This window comes from Pituophis catenifer, unplaced genomic scaffold (assembly GCF_029215685.1).
Source record: "Pituophis catenifer annectens isolate HBS135680 unplaced genomic scaffold, rPitCat1.0.hap2 SCAF_6, whole genome shotgun sequence".
Lineage (NCBI taxonomy): Eukaryota > Metazoa > Chordata > Lepidosauria > Squamata > Colubridae > Pituophis > Pituophis catenifer.
In genome coordinates this window covers 99,259,605-99,277,502 of record NW_027256886.1, presented here as the reverse complement: position 1 = coordinate 99,277,502, position 17,898 = coordinate 99,259,605, and the positions used below count along the sequence as shown (strand labels likewise).

Genomic DNA, 17,898 nt, shown 5'->3' with positions numbered 1-17,898 from the left:
GAATTACCCAACATGTGAAGATACTGAAGCTTTATAATGAAGTGAGCAGATCAAAGTTGTGATAAGGCATAATTATAACAAGCTCCATAAGGTCTGCCTAGAAATGTCCATATAGTTTATTAAACCATTGTATAACTTATAAATTTGTAAATTCCCAGGAGGGAGGGGCTACATTCCAGGGGATCAAGAGTCAGTGAAGTTTAGACAGTCTGGTTGGGAGAAAAAGAGTTAAGAGGTCCCTGGAGTTTCTCAGATATATGTCTAACGATTCAAGTAGTTGCTTTAGTTGGCTCGGATTCCTATCTATGAATGAAGAATAATAAAGGAAACTGCTTAGAAGTCATTTATATGGGTCTTTCTTGAGCTTAGGGGCCTGCTAGTGTCATACCAGTGTCTTAATTGTTTGAAGGATCAAATTCGATACTTGAAAAATTATCCAAAATGTTTCAAAGTGTTGGATGTTTACATGTACAAAACAAATTTTCTAAAATGAATTGACTCTTCAAACTGATTCAGGGTGATCATTTGATTTTAATGACTCAAATATTAGATGTGAGTCAACCATTCAAAGGACATTTGGAATGATTTATACCCTCAAAGAATTAGATTTCTTCCACAAAACCCCCTGCTCTGTAGTTGATTGAACCTATTTCTCAAAATATCTAAACCTGCAAACGTTTCACAGAAATCTATTCATTCTAATTAATAACACAACCACCGATATATATTTTAATGGTAAGACTTGCTGGCATTCTTTAAGTATTAGACATTATTAATTTATTATCCTCCCTCCCTCCCTCCCTCTCTTCTTTCCCTCCCCTTTCCACAATATTTATAAACTGACTACTGTCCAATCTAGGCAACTTTCCAATATTATATATCAAATATATTTTACTGATAAAGAAATAAAGGGAGACTGGTATAGATCTATTTCTCTCCCACATGTTGGAGTAGACCAGGTGTCTCGGTAAAACATTTTATATACATACATACATACATACATACATACATACATACATACATACATACATATGTGTGTGTGTGTGTGTGTGTGTGCGCCACGTAAAATTTGAAGTGTCTTGGCGACGTTTCGACGAAGTCTCATTCATCATCTTCAGGCTGGTGTTCTCGGCTTCGTGCTTCCAGGAGCAATGTGAGATCGCAGCTGTCTCTTCCTTTTAACTGCTAGTGGGGGTGTGAGCTGATTGGGTGGGAACTTGGCTGTGTTCTGATTGGGTGGAGGTGTGTTCTGATTGGTTAGGGGCTTGGCTGTGCTCTAATTGGATGGGGGGTTGGTTGTGCTCTGATTGGCTGGGGGTGTGTTCTGTTTGGGTGGGGGCTTGGTTGTGCTCAGCTTAGTCTGAGGAGCCCCCACCCAAACAGAACACACCCCCATCCAATCAGAACACAGCCAAGTTCCCACCCAATCAGCTCACACCCCCACTAGCAGTTAAAAGGAAGAGACAGCTGCGATCTCACATTGCTCCTGGAAGCATGAAGCCGAGAACACCAGCCTGAAGATGACGAATGAGACTTTGTCGAAGCGTCGCCAAGACACTTCCAATTTTACGTGGGAGAAGACCCGAATAACCAAAGACCTACATACAAACACCCGCGAAAACCTGAGAATATATATATATATATATATATATATCTATATCTATATATATGTGTGTGTGTATGTGTATGTGTATGTGTATGTGTATGTGTATATGTGTATATGTGTATATGTGTATATGTATATGTATATGTATATGTATATGTATATATACACAAATAAAACTATGATGAACTATAACTAAACCCATAACTGCCAAACAATTCCAAAGGTGATTTAATCAGGACTGTTTCTGTCTTTGTCCCAAACATCACCAGTGTAGTGGTCCAGATAACCATGGAGAAACTGTTGTTCTAGAGAGAAAGGACAATGACTGAATAAATTAATCTCCGGGTCTCTGATTTCTTTTTGATTGGTATATATCTAATCTATCTGGTTTTGCATTTTGCAATTTACAAATAAATAGCAATGCTATTTTCTTACTTTCCTCTTGAATTACTAAAACTTCTGCTTCCAGTTTAGATAATCATTGAATTTTAACTCAGATTCTTATTCACTACCAATTACATCCATAGCCTTGTCTTTTCACAAACTTTTTCAACTCTGTTTCCATTCAAATTCAGGAAGCATCCTTCTCCATACATTCTGTCACACTCTCTGTTGATATCCTGTCAAACCTCCGAGCTAGAGAGATACCCTTCAAACTCCAAATCAGATTAACCCTCTGTCAGTTTCTCTTCACCTTACTTGGCCTTTTCTTCCTGGTTACATTTTACACTTATTCTTCTCCAATCTGCCACTTAGCAAGGTGTAATGTCATCCCAATCTACCTCACACACACTATTTGCCAACTATCTGCAATGCACAATGACAGGGTCCCAAATGCTTAACCATTCCAAAAAGACACAGTCTTTGGAGCCTGGAAGAGGGTATTCCAGAACCCATAGCAGGCAGCCTCACTTGGTTGATTGTGGCAGGTCTTTGAGAAAGCTAAGCACAATCAAAACTAGCTGAGAATTGGAGGGGAGACCACCAGGAGATGACATGGCTGAAAATAAGACTGAGTAATGGTGTCGTCCCAAAGATGCTTTTTCCAAAAGGCAACTGGACGTTCTTGGTCTTTTCCTTTGAAAACATTTCACTTCTCATCCAAGAAGCTTATTTAGTTCTTGGAAGTGGTGATTCTTGGAGAATTGAATAAGATTCTTGGATGAGAAATGAAATGTTTTCAAAGGAAAAAAAAACAAGGAAGTTCAGTTACCTTTTGGAAAAAGCACCTTTGGGACAACCATGACCTGGATGATGGAGAATCTCCATTGACATTGAATAATGGAACAATTGAAACATACACACACAAACATAATTACATAAATCCCAGAAGAGTGCACTTCCATATTGTTGCAAACAGGACTGCATGGACATGTTCACATGAGGTGTCAGGTTTCACTTGATGGACCTCTAATCCCTCCTAACATCCACATGTGTTTATCTATCCTCTTCTATGAATAATCAGAATCTGGTTCTCCCTTCTTTTGCACATAATAAAAAGCAAGACTGAAAACAGTCTGTGAAAAATTTAGAGTGGTTACGAGGCTGATGTTTGAGGTGGCCATTTTATGTCACTATGGCTCATAGAACTCCAGAAAAAAAGTAGCTTGGAGATAGGTGACTTTATGCTTTTTAAGAATAAAAGTGTCTGGGGGAAAGGTGGGGAGGGATTCCTCCTCAGTACTCATCTAAACCATCAACATTTTTCCCAAGTCCATATTTGGGGTGGGGGGGTTAATTGAGCTGCCTCAGTTACAGAATAGCAGATTTGGAAGGGACCTTGGAGGTCTTTTAATCCAACCCCCTGCTCAAGCAGGAGATCCTATACCATTCCAGACAAGTGGCTGTCCAATTTCTTCTTTAAAACTTTCAGTGATGGAGCACCCACAACTTCTGAAGGCAAGCCATTACACTGGTTAATTGTTCTGACTGTCAGGAAAATTCTTCTTAGTTCTATGTTGCTTCTCTCCTTGATTGGTTTCCATCCATGGCTTCTTGTCCTGCCCTCAGGGGCTTTGGAGAATAGTTTGGCTCCCTCTTCTTTGTCGTAGCCCCTGAGATATCAGAACACTGCTATCGTGTCACCCGAAGTCCTTCTTTTCATTAGACTAGACATATTCAATTCCTGCAAGTTAACGGTGACTAATTAATATGTTCATGTAGTTCTCTTGGAAGAGTATGTATGTGCTCTATGGTGCCCTTCTTTGAGGAAGATTTCACAGTTTTCCTTCCAGCCTTCAGATCCAAGTACAGAACTCAACCAAGGTCAGCTATGTGTTATCACTTACTGTGACATACTTAGAAATAACTCTCCCCAAACAGACAACTACACGTGGAGCTCACCTAGAATATAGAATGGTGAGAAAGAAAATCTAGCTTTAATTATGTTTTAATTAGGTTTTCCTTAGCCTATGCAAACATGCAAAAATGTGAAAACTGGGCTTTGGATAGGTGTGGGGACTTTCATCATGTACCTTTTCAATTTTTCATCATTGGATGATACTAAAGATCAATCAATTAGAATAGAGCAGGAAGGGACCTTGGAGGTCTTCTAGTCCATCTGGTTAATTGTCCTTACTGTTAGTTAATTTCTCCTTAATTCCAGGTTGTCTCTCTCCTTGATTAATTGCCATCCATTGTTTCTTGTCGTGTCCTCAGGTGATTTGGAGAATAGGCTGACACACACACATCCCTCTTCTTTGTGGCAGCCCCTCAAATACTAGAACTCTGCTGGGCTAATTGTGGGTGGATCTTGCAATCTTTCACATGGGTCAATAGATCCAAGGACCCGAGGAAGGACTAAACTGCCAAGAGTTCTGGCTCTTTCTCTGTTCTCTTTGGCAGAAGATTCAAATGGGCTGATCTAAACTCAGAAGGTAGGAAGGGACAGAAGTTCTCACCAAATGGTACAACAGGGGCCATTTGGCCTCTGAGCAGGGGGTTGGACTAGAAGACCTCCAAGGTCCCTTCCAATTCTGTTATTCCATTAGGAAACAGATTAGTCATTAGCCCCAGAATGACAAAAGAAAAGCCCAAATTTACTCCAGTTTCAAACAATCCAGTGATAGAAACTCAGGGAAGAAAAGTTGATTCCCTCTTGAAATGGATCCACATAATCAAATCAGGCTGATCCAGAACTAAATTTGAATTGATGCAAACTCCTCGTCTGAATGTGGCCACAAACATTCACTACATTTACATGAAGTTCAAACCTCAGGCCGGTCTTAGCTCTAAGGTATATTAACTTTAGCAAAAATGAACATGGCCTTTAGTCTCTGAAATGGGCTTCGCATAGAGAATTGGGGAAAGCAATATTTGTCACAATGTTCTATGTGATCTTTAATGTCGGTTGAAGGTTGGGTGACTCTACTCAAGAGCAGGGAAGTTTCTCAATGAAACTGACCTCTGATGATTTCATGGTCACGTGATCATATAGATTTTTGTACAACAGTAGAAGCTGGTTTCCTGTTGTCTTTTCAAAGGCAGCTTTGATAGCTTCCCAAGGCCTTCCTGATCCTTTTCCATACAAATGCAAATCAGTTTGACCTGACTTCATTTTTGGAGAGCAGCCAAAGTTGGCTCAGTCCTGCCACCTTATGGAATATTTGTATGCAATAGAAAAAATATTAACGGCTGAAGATTTTCTCTTTGGGGAATGCTATTCTGTGCTACCTTCTTAAAACTCCTCTTGACTCATAAAAAGCATTATTTATGAATGTGAATACTCTGTTGCTCCCTGGGAGAATGATTATAGGTGTTGCATGCTTTGCCTGTTCAGTATAGGGGAGAAGGAATTGGCATTGTATAATTAACAGATGTTGGTTTCCTCTGAATACTCGCACCTCAAAAAAGACTTTCACAAAAATATACCTATACAAATATTTCTGATTTAGAGAGATAGTATTTATAGCCAAATGTATCTTTGGCTTCAAAAATAGGCCTTCTGAAGGACAGTGTAGAATGTTTGTGTTCATAATGTAGAGCAGGGGTGAACAAACTTGGCAACTTTTAAAACTTGTGGAGTTCAATTCCCAGAATTCCCCAATTCCACAAGTCTTAAAGTTGCCAAGGTTGGACACCCCTGATTTAGGGCAAGACATGTATTTCAGGTCATTGTACTCCAAATTTCTCTAATCTGGTTCATCCCTCATGTGATGGACCTCAACTCAGGCATCCAGAACTAATCACAATGACATCACAAACATCAGGGCATCATTACTCAAATGATACAAATTGCACAAGATCAATGTGATGTCACTTGCCAACTCTCCAAAAACCTTTGTTAAAAAACTATGATTCTGAAGAATCATAAATCTCTCCCTCCCTCCCTCCCCCCCTCTCTCTCACACATACACAAACATACACATACACAAACATACACACTTTTCCATTCTATGCAATATATACTATGCAACAATCAAAAAGCCGAGGAGAAGGGAGGAAGAAGAGAAAGAGGAAAAGAAGAGGAAGAGGAAGAGGAGGAAGAAGAAGAAGAAGAAGAAGAAGAAGAAGAAGAAGAAGAAGAAGAAGAAGAAGAAGAAGAAGAAGAAGAAGAAGAAGAAGCTGTTATAGTGAATAATAGACAAAATAGACATTAAAGATACATTTTGTGCATCTTTATATTGGTGTCAGGAATGCCTCCTTTCAACACTCAAGAAAGAAAAACCCCAACTCCAGTTTCATAGAGAAAGGTATTTTTACTGTGTATTAACTGAATGCAACCAAAGAAAAGCAAGGTTTGAGGCAATAGGCGAGAAAATCACATATAGAAAGCATCCTTAAATGCCCCCCCCAATCGTCCAGTCAAGATTATCCAATCCACATCCCCCCAAGGGGTCATGTGGGGTGCAGCTTCCGATGGCTCCATCCTCCTGGTATGCCATGACGGTTGACCTTGAGTGGTTTCCAGGCCACCAAGTACTGCACTTTACCGCAATTTCCTTGAATCCAATATTTGTTTGACTTCAAAATGCTGTTCCCCTTCAATGAGTATGGGGACAGGAGGAGGTTCTTGGTTCAGACGCAAGTGGGATGTACGCTCGGGTTTCAGCAAACTAACATGAAACACCAGATGAATCCTCTGCAAGATCTTGGGCAGCTCTAATTGCATCGTAACTGGGTTAACTATGTGTATGATAGGGAAAGGACCCACGTATTTGGGCCCAAGTTTTTTCGACTGTTGAGTAGTTTGCAAGTACTTGGTGGAAAGGAAAACTCTAGCTCCTACCTTATAATCCCTACCCTGAATTCTTGTCTTATCAGCTTGGGTTTTATGAGTTTGGTGAGCCTCGTCCAGGGCCTTACGTGTTACAGACCAGGTATCACATAGCTGTTCAATCCACTCAGCCAAAGAAGGTATCTGTGGGTTTTCCTGAGGCAACTCTGGGATGGGCACAAAGTCTTGGCCAGAGGCTACCTTAAATTTATTTATTTTATTTATTTATTTATTTATTATATTTCTATACCGCCTTTCTCCCGTAGGACTCAAGGCGGTGTACAGTCAAGAAAAATATAGACACACAAACATCATAAAATTGCTAATTAAAATTGTTACTTAGTTTGGTCAATTAAATAAAACCCAGAATTAGATAACATTTAAAAAATCATTTGCATGTTTGTATGTTTAGCCCTGCCTGTTGGAACATCAGGGTCTTGAGGGCACGGCGGAAAGCACGGAGATCAGGGATATTCCGTATCTCCGGGGGCAGTTCATTCCAAAGGGTTGGAGCCCCCACAGAGAAGGCCCTCCCCCTGGGAGTCGCCAGTCGACATAATTTGACTGACGGTACCCTGAGTAGTCCCTCCCTGTGAGAACGAACTGGTCGGTGGGAGGCTATTGGTGGCAAAAGACGGTCTCGTAGGTACCCAGGTCCTAAGCCATGGAGCGCTTTAAAGGTGATAACTAACCCCTTGAATCGCACCCGGAAGACCACCGGGAGCCAGTGCAGCTCGCGTAGGAGAGGTGTTTCATGGGCGTAATGAGCTGCGCCCATAATCACCCGCGCGGCTACGTTCTGGACCAGTTGGAGCCTCCAGGTGCTTTTCAAGGGGAGCCCCATGTAGAGAGCATTACAGTAGTCCATACGGGAGGTAACTAGGGCGTGAGTGACCGTGCGCAAGGCGTCCCGATCCAGAAAGGGACGCAACTGGCGGATCAGGCGAACCTGATAAAAGGCACCCCTGGCCACGGCCGTCAAATGATCTTCTAAAGATAACCGTGAATCCAGGAGGACACCCAAGTTGCGGGCCCTCTCTGTGGGGAGCAAGATCTCATCCCCTATTGTCAGTGATGGTACCAGCTGACTATACCGGGACGCCGGAAGCCACAGCCACTCGGTCTTGGAGGGGTTGAGTCTGAGCTTGTTTCTCCCCATCCAGATCCGCACGGCCTCCAGGCAACGGGACATCACAGCAAGGGCATCATTGGGGTGGTCTGGGGTGGAGATGTATAGCTGTGTGTCATCAGCATACTGATGAACACTCACCCCAAAACCACGGATGATCTCACCTAGCGGTTTTACATAAATGTTGAACAGAAGGGGTGAGAGGACTGACCCTTGCGGCACCCCACAAATAAGGTGCCTCGAGGTCGACCTCTGCCCCCCTGCCAACACAAACTGCGAACGGTCAGAGAGGAAGGAGGAGAACCACCGAAGAACAGTGCCCCCTATTCCTAACCCCTCCAGCCGGTGCAGTAAGATACCATGGTCGATGGTATCAAAAGCCGCTGAGAGATCTAATAGGACCAGGATAGAGGAGCAACCTCTGTCCCGAGCCCTCCAGAGATCATCCACCAATGCGACCAATGCCGTTTCTGTGCTGTATCGTGACCTGAAGCCCGACTGGAACGGATCCAGATAGACAACTTCATCCAGGTATCGGGGTAGTTGTCGCGCCACCACATTCTCAACAACCTTCGCAACAAAGCGAAGATTGGAGACTGGACGATAATTTGATAATATAGCCGGGTCCAGGGAAGGCTTCTTGAGGAGGGGCTTCACAACTGCCTCTTTCAAGGCGGCGGGAAAGACACCCTCACTCAGGGAAGCATTTATAATCCCCTGGAGCCAGCCTCGTGTAACCTCCCGGGAGGCCAGTACCAACCAGGAGGGACACGGGTCCAATAAACATGTGGCAGCGTTAAGCTTGCCCAGAATCCTGTCCACGTCCTCAGGAGCCACAGAGTCAAACTCTTCCCAGATAACGCTCTCAAGACCTGCCCCCGTCTCCTCCCCTGGATCTACCCAATCGGAGTCCAGGCCTTCCCGAATCTGAGCGACTTTATCATGCAGGAATTGTACAAAATCCTCAGCTCGACCCTTTAAGGGATCTTCCCGTACCCCCACCTGAAGTAGGGAGCGGGTCACCCTAAACAGCGCAGCTGGGCGGTTCTCTGCAGATGCAATAAGAGCGGAGAAGTAGCTAGACTTCGCCGCTCTTATCGCCACTAGGTAGATCTTAATATAAGATCTCACCTGTGTTCGGTCAGATTCAGATCGGCTTGTCCTCCAATCACTCTCCAGGCGTCTTTTCCGACGCTTCATCTCTCTCAGCTCCTCGGAAAACCAAGGAGCTAGACGAGATCGGCATCGGGTCAGAGGCCGCAAAGGCACGACGCGGTCCAAGGCCCCAGTAGCCGCCCTGTCCCAGGCGACCACCTGGTCCTCAGTCGAGTCGTCAGCCAGAGTCTCAGGAAATGGCCCAAGCTCCATCAGGAACCTTTCGGGGTCCATCAGGCGCCTGGGACGGAACCATTTGGTTGGTTCCGTCTCCCTGCGGTGGGTGGAAGTGACTTGAAAGTCCATGTGAAGGAGAGAATGATCAGACCATGACAAGGGTTTGATGTCTATATCCCCTATTCTTAGATCATTCAGCCACTGATCAGAGATAAAAATCAAGTCCAAAGTGTGATTCCCCAAGTGGGTGGGGCCTTGAACTACCTGGGTCAGGCCCATGGCCGTCATGGAAGCCATGAACTCCCGAGCCGTCTCCGACATCTCACCAGCAGATGGCAGGTTAAAATCCCCCATAACAATAAGTCTGGGGGTTTCCACCGCCACCCCGGCTATAATGTCGAGCAGCTCAGGCAGGACCGCTGTTACGTGGCAGGGAGCCAGGTACGCAATCAGTAGGCCCATCTGAATCCCCTGACCCCACTTCACAAGGAGGGACTCACATCCGGCTATCTGAGGAACAGTGGCCTCCCTCGGGCAAAGACTTTCTCTAAAGATTGCTGCCACTCCCCCACCCCTTCCCTGAGCCCTTGGCTGATGGAATGCACGGAAACCTGGCGGGCACATTTCCACAAGGGGAACTCCTCCCTCCTGGCCTAACCAGGTCTCCGTAATCCCTGCCAGGTCAGCACCCCCCTCTGAAATAAGATCATGAATGAGGGGGGCTTTATTTACCACTGACCTGGCATTACATAACATCAGCCGTATACCCAGGGTCTGAGACTCTGAACAACCCGGGAAACGAGCAGTGCTTTGGGGGTCGGAGTGGGCAATCGCTCGTAAACATCGAGTGCGCACTCCCGAAACATAATATGGCCCCCTGCAGCCGTCATATCTGCCCCTCCCACTTACTATACTAATGCCCATTGCTTCATCCCCCTGCATCCTTGTCAGATTTCTGTCCCCAGATTTCTGTCCCCCATAAATGGGGTAAACCCAATACTGCTGTGTATAGAGTTATTATAGGCGATCTCTGCAAAGGGCAACAAGTCTGCCCAGTTATCTTGCTGATAATTTATGTAACATCTAAGGTATTGTTCCAACACCAAGTTAGTTCTGTCACAAGCCCCATTGGTCTGAGGGTGGTGGGTGGAGCTTAACCCCTGGGTGGAGCCTAACAGCCCAAGGAACTACTTCCAAAAGTGGGAAGTGAACTGAGCCCCTCTGTCTGAGATTATTCACTCTGGAGCCCCGTGTAATCTATACACATTTTGGACAAACAATTTAGCCAGAGTTTTAGCCAAAGGGAACTTGGGACATGGGACAAAATGCACTTGTTTAGAAAACAAATCAGTAACCACCCAAATGACTGTATTTCCCCCACTTTCGGGCAACTCAACAATAAAATCCATGGAGATCTCCTGGCCTGGCTACACTCTGAAGCAGCCCAGGTGGTTTCCCAGGAGGCCTCTTTGCTGAAGCACATATGGGGCAGCTTGCCATGTAGGCTTCTATGTCTTTCTTCAGCGCCGGCCACCAGAATTGTCATTTAACTAAATGTAATGTCTTCACGAAACCAAAATGCCCAGCGATTTTCGTATCATGGGCGTATTGTAATACTGCCCCCCTCAGGCTGGCCTGGACATACAGTTTCGCTCCCACCCAGGCAAGACCCTCCCGAAGCGTACACTCATTGGAGTGGGCTAAAAATCATTTGTCAGTTTTTAGTGCTTCTTTTAACTGCTTGCTCAAGTCGCAGGACAAGGTTAGGTCCCCTTTCGCCTGGGCTCTGGTAACCACAGGTGCTGCCAGCTATTTTGAGGGGATAACTGGACGAATCACTTCCTCTCAAACACTATTGTATTGAGGCAGTCTCGAGAGGGCATCTGCCATAAAGTTCTTCCCTCCAGGAAGGTAGCGCAGGGAGAAATTAAATCGATTAAAGTGTTGGGCCCAGTGGACTTGCTTAGGCGATAGTTTTCGTGGCGTTTTTAAGGCCTCTAAGTTTTGGTGATCAGTCCACACCTCAAAGAGGTGTTTCGCCCCTTCCAGGAAATGCCTCCATGTTAACAGCACCCAACGAACAGCAAAAGCCTCCTTCTCCCAGATGGCCCATCTCCTCTCGGTCTCAGATAATTTCCAAGAGGTATAGGCACAGGGTTGCAAATTCCCTTCAGCATTGGCTTGGAGTAACACAGCCCCAACAGCAGCATCGCTGAACAACAAACAGGGCCTCCATGTCAGGATGTTTAAGGACCGGATCGGCAGCAAACAGTCGTTTCAGTTTTTCAAAAGCCGCCTGACATTCCATAGTCCACTCAAGAGGCCGGGAGAGTTTTGGCCTCTCCTCTCCTTTTGTTTTCAGAAGGTTAGTAATCGGTAAAGCAATTTTTGCGAACGAGGGGATGAACTGTCGATAGAAGTTAGCAAAACCCAGGAAGTTTTGTAGTTGTTTGCAGGTATGTGGGGGCATTTTGTTACAATGACTTTCCTTTCAGAAAGGGTAGTTTTCAGGACAGCTAATCATCCATCCATCCATCCATCCAATTTCTATGGCCCCCCATCTCAACCAAGTGGCTCTGGGCGGCTTATGAGTCTAAGATCCTAAAACAATTTAAACAATGTAAAGGACATTAAAGCAATAAAAGCATCCACAAAATGAAAGAAAAAGACAAAAATGAAAATAAAAGCAGGGCTAGGTTACACCTGCTTTGTTCTTCAAAGAAATGAAGGGAGGCACGGAGACAATTACAGAAAAGAAACGTGAATTGAAACTTGTAATAAAAGCAGACAGGTAAAGGAAATGATGAGAATCATGTCGAGTGCTGGAAATAGCAACAAACTCCCCTAAACCTAGTGTTGGTTGGCAAAAAAATGTTCCCTTCTGTCAGAGTTTCAGATGATATAATGACAGGAAGAACGCCTCAAAAGAAATGTATTCTCCCCAAAGTGCAGCTTTCACTTTGGAAACCGGAATTGCTCAGATCCCAGAGAATTCAAACTGAGCAAATTAACCACCATTCAGAAAATATCCGCTACGATGTCAGGTTTGAGAGTCTGTGGGCCTGTGTGTCTGTGTATCGTTGTGTGTCTGTGTGATAGGCATTACCATCGGCAGACATTGTGACTGAGCAGAAGGAACTGAAGTAGAAATCCTTTTCATCTGATTTTATTTATTTCTTTGTTTGTATCCCACCTGTATTATTTCCCAAATACCTCAGTATGTACCTGCATATGTCTTGCCTTTATTATTTTTTACAAATAACTCAGGGTGGTGAACTTACCTAATAGTCTTTCCTCCTCCTATTTTCCTCACACAACAGCAACCTCGTGAGGTGAGTTGGGCTGAGAGAGAAGGACTGGCCCAAAGTCACCCACCCGGCTTTCAGGCCTGAGGTGTCTCCCACTTTCCAGCGTGGGACCTTCACCCCTAGACCAAACTGGCTCATGATAAATTCTGGCTTTACACCGGTTTCAATTTTGAGGGATCCCAAACCAGAACGCAGGGCTCCTAGAGAAAAATCAAGCCACCGATTCTTTCCATTGGGCTCCAGGCAAAGAAGGTCTGCCCTAAGTATAGAAGACTATTCATGTGGATGGATTATTTTAATTTCATTAGGAATTACACTAAGAAAGCATTACATTTCAGTGGAAATTCTATAACAGCTTTGTTCCATCTGGTAAACTCACAAGATTTGTTTTTCTTGCCATGTACTTGTATACATCCGAACTAGACTGTGTTGTTTCTCTGTGTCCTATAATATATGTGGGTAGATGCATAATATTTGTATTTATTTATTTATTTATTTTGTCATGTTTATGTAGTGTATATTGGAGGTGGTGACCCTTTGAGAACTGTATGCAACAACATTTCATTTTAAAGTATGCCAATTAGTGTACATTCAAAGTGACAATAAAATTATTCAAAGTGACAATAAAGTTATTCTAAGTCTAAATTGTGTTACATTTTCATTAGATTTTTTTTTTATTAACCTCAGAATATTTGATTGATCATTATATCTGATAAACACCTAACTCTGTCATGTTATTCCTGAGCCTTGCATGCAATGGGCTTCATTCTTGAAGGGACCCATGTCTGATTTGTTTTTAAATTTCCTCCTTTCTGTATTTAAAACAAGGCAATAAAGGTTTGATCCCAAAACAGTCTTTAAAAAATTGATTAAGAGATCTCTAGCACCTTTGATATATATTCTGAAATAGGGTTTGGGTTAGGATTAACTCTGAAATGCTTTACAAACCCTTGCCTATAAATCACCAATGTCTGATATTTGGGTTGGGAAAAACAAACTAAACATAAAAGACAAAAGTGCTCCATTAAATATAAAAACCACTTCTCACGTTTGGAAATTCCACACAGAAAATCCTGTTCTTCTTTCCTTCTTACATGGAGGGGTGGTGGGGAATCTGTTACTCTTTAAGCCACTTCACTCTGTCACCTTTTAGAGAAAGAGATTCTGCAAACTTGTGGGTTTTAGTATTATTAACTTTGGGCAAAAGTGGTATTTAAAGTACATTTTGGTCGGTCATGAATAAGGTATGAGCTTAGATGGTTTATAAAGAGGATTTGACAAAGTCTTGGGGGATAAGGAGACCTATCAACTCTGTTGACGGTGGGATTTTTCCTTGTGCCAAGTTGAAATACTCTCCACTCTTCCTTGATTCAGCAAAATATTGTACTGCAGAGGTGGCTAAATTAACTTCTTTGATTAAAAAAGAAAACATCTGCATTTATGGCTGACTGGAAACATCTTTTGAGTGAAGAAGAAAAATGCTATTATGACTGGTGGTTATGATGATTAGGAAAGAAAATGGATCATAGAAATACGGTGAGTTTTCTATTGTAATCATAGAATAAGAGATAACTTCAAAATCGTATTTATATTTGCTGCAAAGGGAACTGGAAGCTTCTTCCTTCTGTTTCATTTTCTTTCTTCTCCCTCTTTTATCTCTCGTTGCCCGTTTTATCTTTCACTAGTTTTGGTTAGGTTTATGTTCTTTTTAAAACTGTTAATAAACATTCATGAGAAAAATGTATTGCCCTTGTCCAACTGACATATGACAAAGACGTTAAGTTCCAGATTTGAGTCTGAGCACTTCAGAGAAGGACACTATTGATTTTCAACTAGCTTTTGAGCATGGGAATGTTTACAGGATGCCCAGAAGCATCAAACTTTCATTCGTACTCTTCATTTTGCAAGCTTAAACAAATCAAATCTTTCCAAAATTGGCCATTTTGCTTCTGAATTTTGGTAGCAATCAATCTTTGATCAATGACCAGTCAGCTGTTGCCTCATGCAGCTACACAACCCTTAGGTTCTGTTTGCTAATTGATGGTTTTATCTCCTAAAGTTTATGCTAGCTCATGTTGCCTTCATTTGAAACCAAGATACAAGAATATTTGTAGCTCAGAGTTGAAATGAGGGGTCCCCAAGAAGTAGCTCATATAATGGTTTTAAACTGCATACTCTGGAAAAGTGCAGAGAGAGATGATTGGGGGCTGGAGACTAAAGCATGTGAAGAATAGTTGCAGGAATTGAGTATGCATAGACTAGTGAAAAGAAGAATTAGGGAAGATATGAATGTTTCAATATCTGAGGGGCTGCCATAAAGAAGAGGGGGTCAACCTATTCTCCAATGCACCAGAAGGAAGGATAAGAATCAATGGATGGAAACTAATCAAGGAGAGAAGCAACCTGGAATTAACAGTGAGGACAATCAACCAGTGGAAGGACTTGCCTTCAGAAGTTGTGGGTGCTCCAACACTGGAGGCTTTTAAGAAGAGATTGGACAGCTATTTGTCTCAAATGGTACAGGGTCTCCTGCTTGAGCAGACAGTTGGACAGGAAGACCTCTAAGGTTCTTTCCAACTCTGTTATTCTATGTCTGTATCTAAACTGAATCCAGGGCTCTGTTATTGACAGATACTTTGTTATGCATGCATATTGAAGGCAAGTGACAAATGGGCAAAGAGTGTGAGACTGTGCAAAACAGTTTTGGAAAATTAGAGTCAATGCATTTTATTGCAATCCATAACCTAATCAGGATAGATTGCATAGTTTGGGGCAGACTGGCCATCAAAGTTGAGCAACTTTATAATATGTAGCTGTCAGATTGAAAACTGTTTTCTCCAGAAAAAAGAAAAAAGACAGGTACAACTCACCAGAAACACAGGAGGATATGTTAAACCAGTCATCTGGAAAATAAAAGAGAGTTGGGGCCACCCCAACGATGCCCTTGAAGTGATGTCTCAGTGCCTGGAGGCTGTGCGGATCTGGATGGGGAGGAACAGGCTCAAGCTCAACCCTTCCAAGACTGAATGGCTGTGGCTCCCGGCATCCCGATATAGTCAGTTGACTCCATCACTGACTATTGGGGGCGAGTCCTTGGCCCCCACAGAAAGGGCTCGCAATCTGGGAGTCCTCCTGGATATGCAGCTGTCCTTGGAGGAACATCTGACGGCTGTAACCAGGGGGACCTTTTATCAGGTTCGCCTGATTCGCCAGTTGCGGCCCTTTCTTGATCGGGATTCCCTGTGCACAGTCACTCACGCCCTCGTCACCTCTCGCCTTGACTACTGCAATGCTCTCTACATGGGGCTCCCCTTGAGGGGCACCCGGAGGCTCCAGCTGGTCCAGAATGCAGCAGCGTGGGTAGTGATGGGAGCAGCATGGCGCTCCCATGTAACACCACTCCTGCGTGAGCTGCACTGGCTCCCGGTGGTCTTCCGGGTGCGCTTCAAGGTGTTGGTTATCACCTTTAAAGTGCTCCATGGCATAGGGCCTAGCTATCTCCGAGACCGCCTGCTGCTACCGACGACCTCCCATCGACCCGTGCGCTCCCACAGAGAGGGCCTCCTCAGGGTGCCATCAGCCAATCAATGTAGGCTGGTGACCCCCAGGGGGAGAGCCTTCTCTGTGGGGGCACCTACCCTCTGGAATCAGTTGCCCCCGGAGATAAGGAGAATCCAAGACCTCAGTGCCTTCCGCCGTGCCCTTAAAACCCACTTTTTCCAGCAAGACGGGCTGGCTTAGGAAGAAATTTTTTAAAATTTTTAAATGTTTAATTGGTTTGTGGTTTTTAAATTTTGGGCCAAATTTATATAGATTTTAATTGTTTTTAATATTTGTATTTCATGTTTTTAATTCTGGCTGTGCACCGCCCTGAGTCCTCAGGGAGAAGGGCGGTATATAAATTGAAAAATAAAAATAAATAAAATAAAATAAAAATAAGATTCTTCATTTTGCTAAAAAAAAAACAAAAAACCCAGAGAGTTTATTTATCGGTTCGATTTATATGCCGCCCTTCTCCAGAGACTCAGGGCGGCTTACAATGCGTTAAGCAATAGTCTTCATCCTTTTGTATATACCTGCTTAGTAGAGCTTTCGGGGGCCCCTAAGCGGTGTTCTTTTTTTTTATTTATTTATTTAAAAAGTTTTACAAATACATTTTCTCCCCAAATTCCCCCCCCCCCAAACCCTCCCCTAAGCGGTGTTCTTTTTTATACAAAGTCAGCTTATTGCCCCCACAAACCAGGTCCTCATTTTACTTACCTCAAAAGGATGGAAGGCTGAGTCAACCTTGAGCCTGGTGAAAAATATGGAACGCTTCACAAATTTGCGTGTCATCCTTGCACAGGGGCCATGCTAATCTTCTCTGTATCATTCCAATTTTAGTATATGTGCTGCCGAAGTTAAAGCATAATTCAGACAAATAGTAACAGAAATATACATGTCTACTCAGAATTAAGCCTTAGTGTGTTCACTGGTCTATGCCTTAGCAAACCTTATAAGACTAAAATACCATATTTTCCAGTGTATAAGACGACTGGGCGTATAAGACGACCCCTGAATTTTCCTTTTAAAATATAGGGTTTGGGCTATACTCGCCGTATAAGACTACCCCTCTTCCAACGCACACCAAATAAAAATTAAAAAACATCAACTGGCTTACCCACAATGTAAAAGCAGCTGTGCTAGACCCAAAATGACCCCTGAAACAAGCAGGAATCTCACACAGCCACAAAAAGCCCAAAAAAACAACTTTCACACTTTACACACACACAACACAACACAACACAACTGGCTCACCCACAATGTAAAAGCAGCTGTGCTAGACCCAAAATGGCCCCTGCAACAAGCAGGAACTTCACACAGCCACAAAAAGCCCCAAAACCCAACTTTCACACTTTACACACACAAAATTCCACATATAGCTTTGTGAGATTTTGTGTGTTTGTGTAGTTAGAGTGAAACACTACAAAAACACACTAAATCTCAGAAAGCTGCACAAATATTATTTTATTTTATTTTTATTTTTATTTTTATATGAAAGCTAAATTTAAAACTTCCTAAACTTTAAATGGCTAGGTCTAAAAAAGAACAACTAAAAAAAAAAACCCAATTAACTATTTATTTTAAAGATCCCAAAGGGGAAAAAAACTTACTCAATAGAACAGGGGTCTCCAACCTTGGCAACTTTAAGACTTGTAGACTTCAACTCCCAGAATTCCTCAGCCAGATTTGTTTTGCTGACTGAGGAATTCTGGGAGTTGAAGTCCACAACTCTTGATTGCAGGCAGGGAGTTGCTTGCTGATGGAA

The 17,898-nt window shown here is 43.2% G+C and overlaps 1 non-coding gene across 1 annotated transcript; it reads right to left on the bottom strand.

Annotated features, from left to right (window-relative positions):
* Positions 1-16,890: 16,890 nt before the first annotated feature.
* LOC139318890 (U6 spliceosomal RNA) lies at positions 16,891-16,999 on the bottom strand. The gene has a single exon (XR_011600542.1). It is a non-coding gene; the product is annotated as a U6 spliceosomal RNA (small nuclear RNA).
* Between the last annotated feature and the right edge of the window lie 899 nt (positions 17,000-17,898).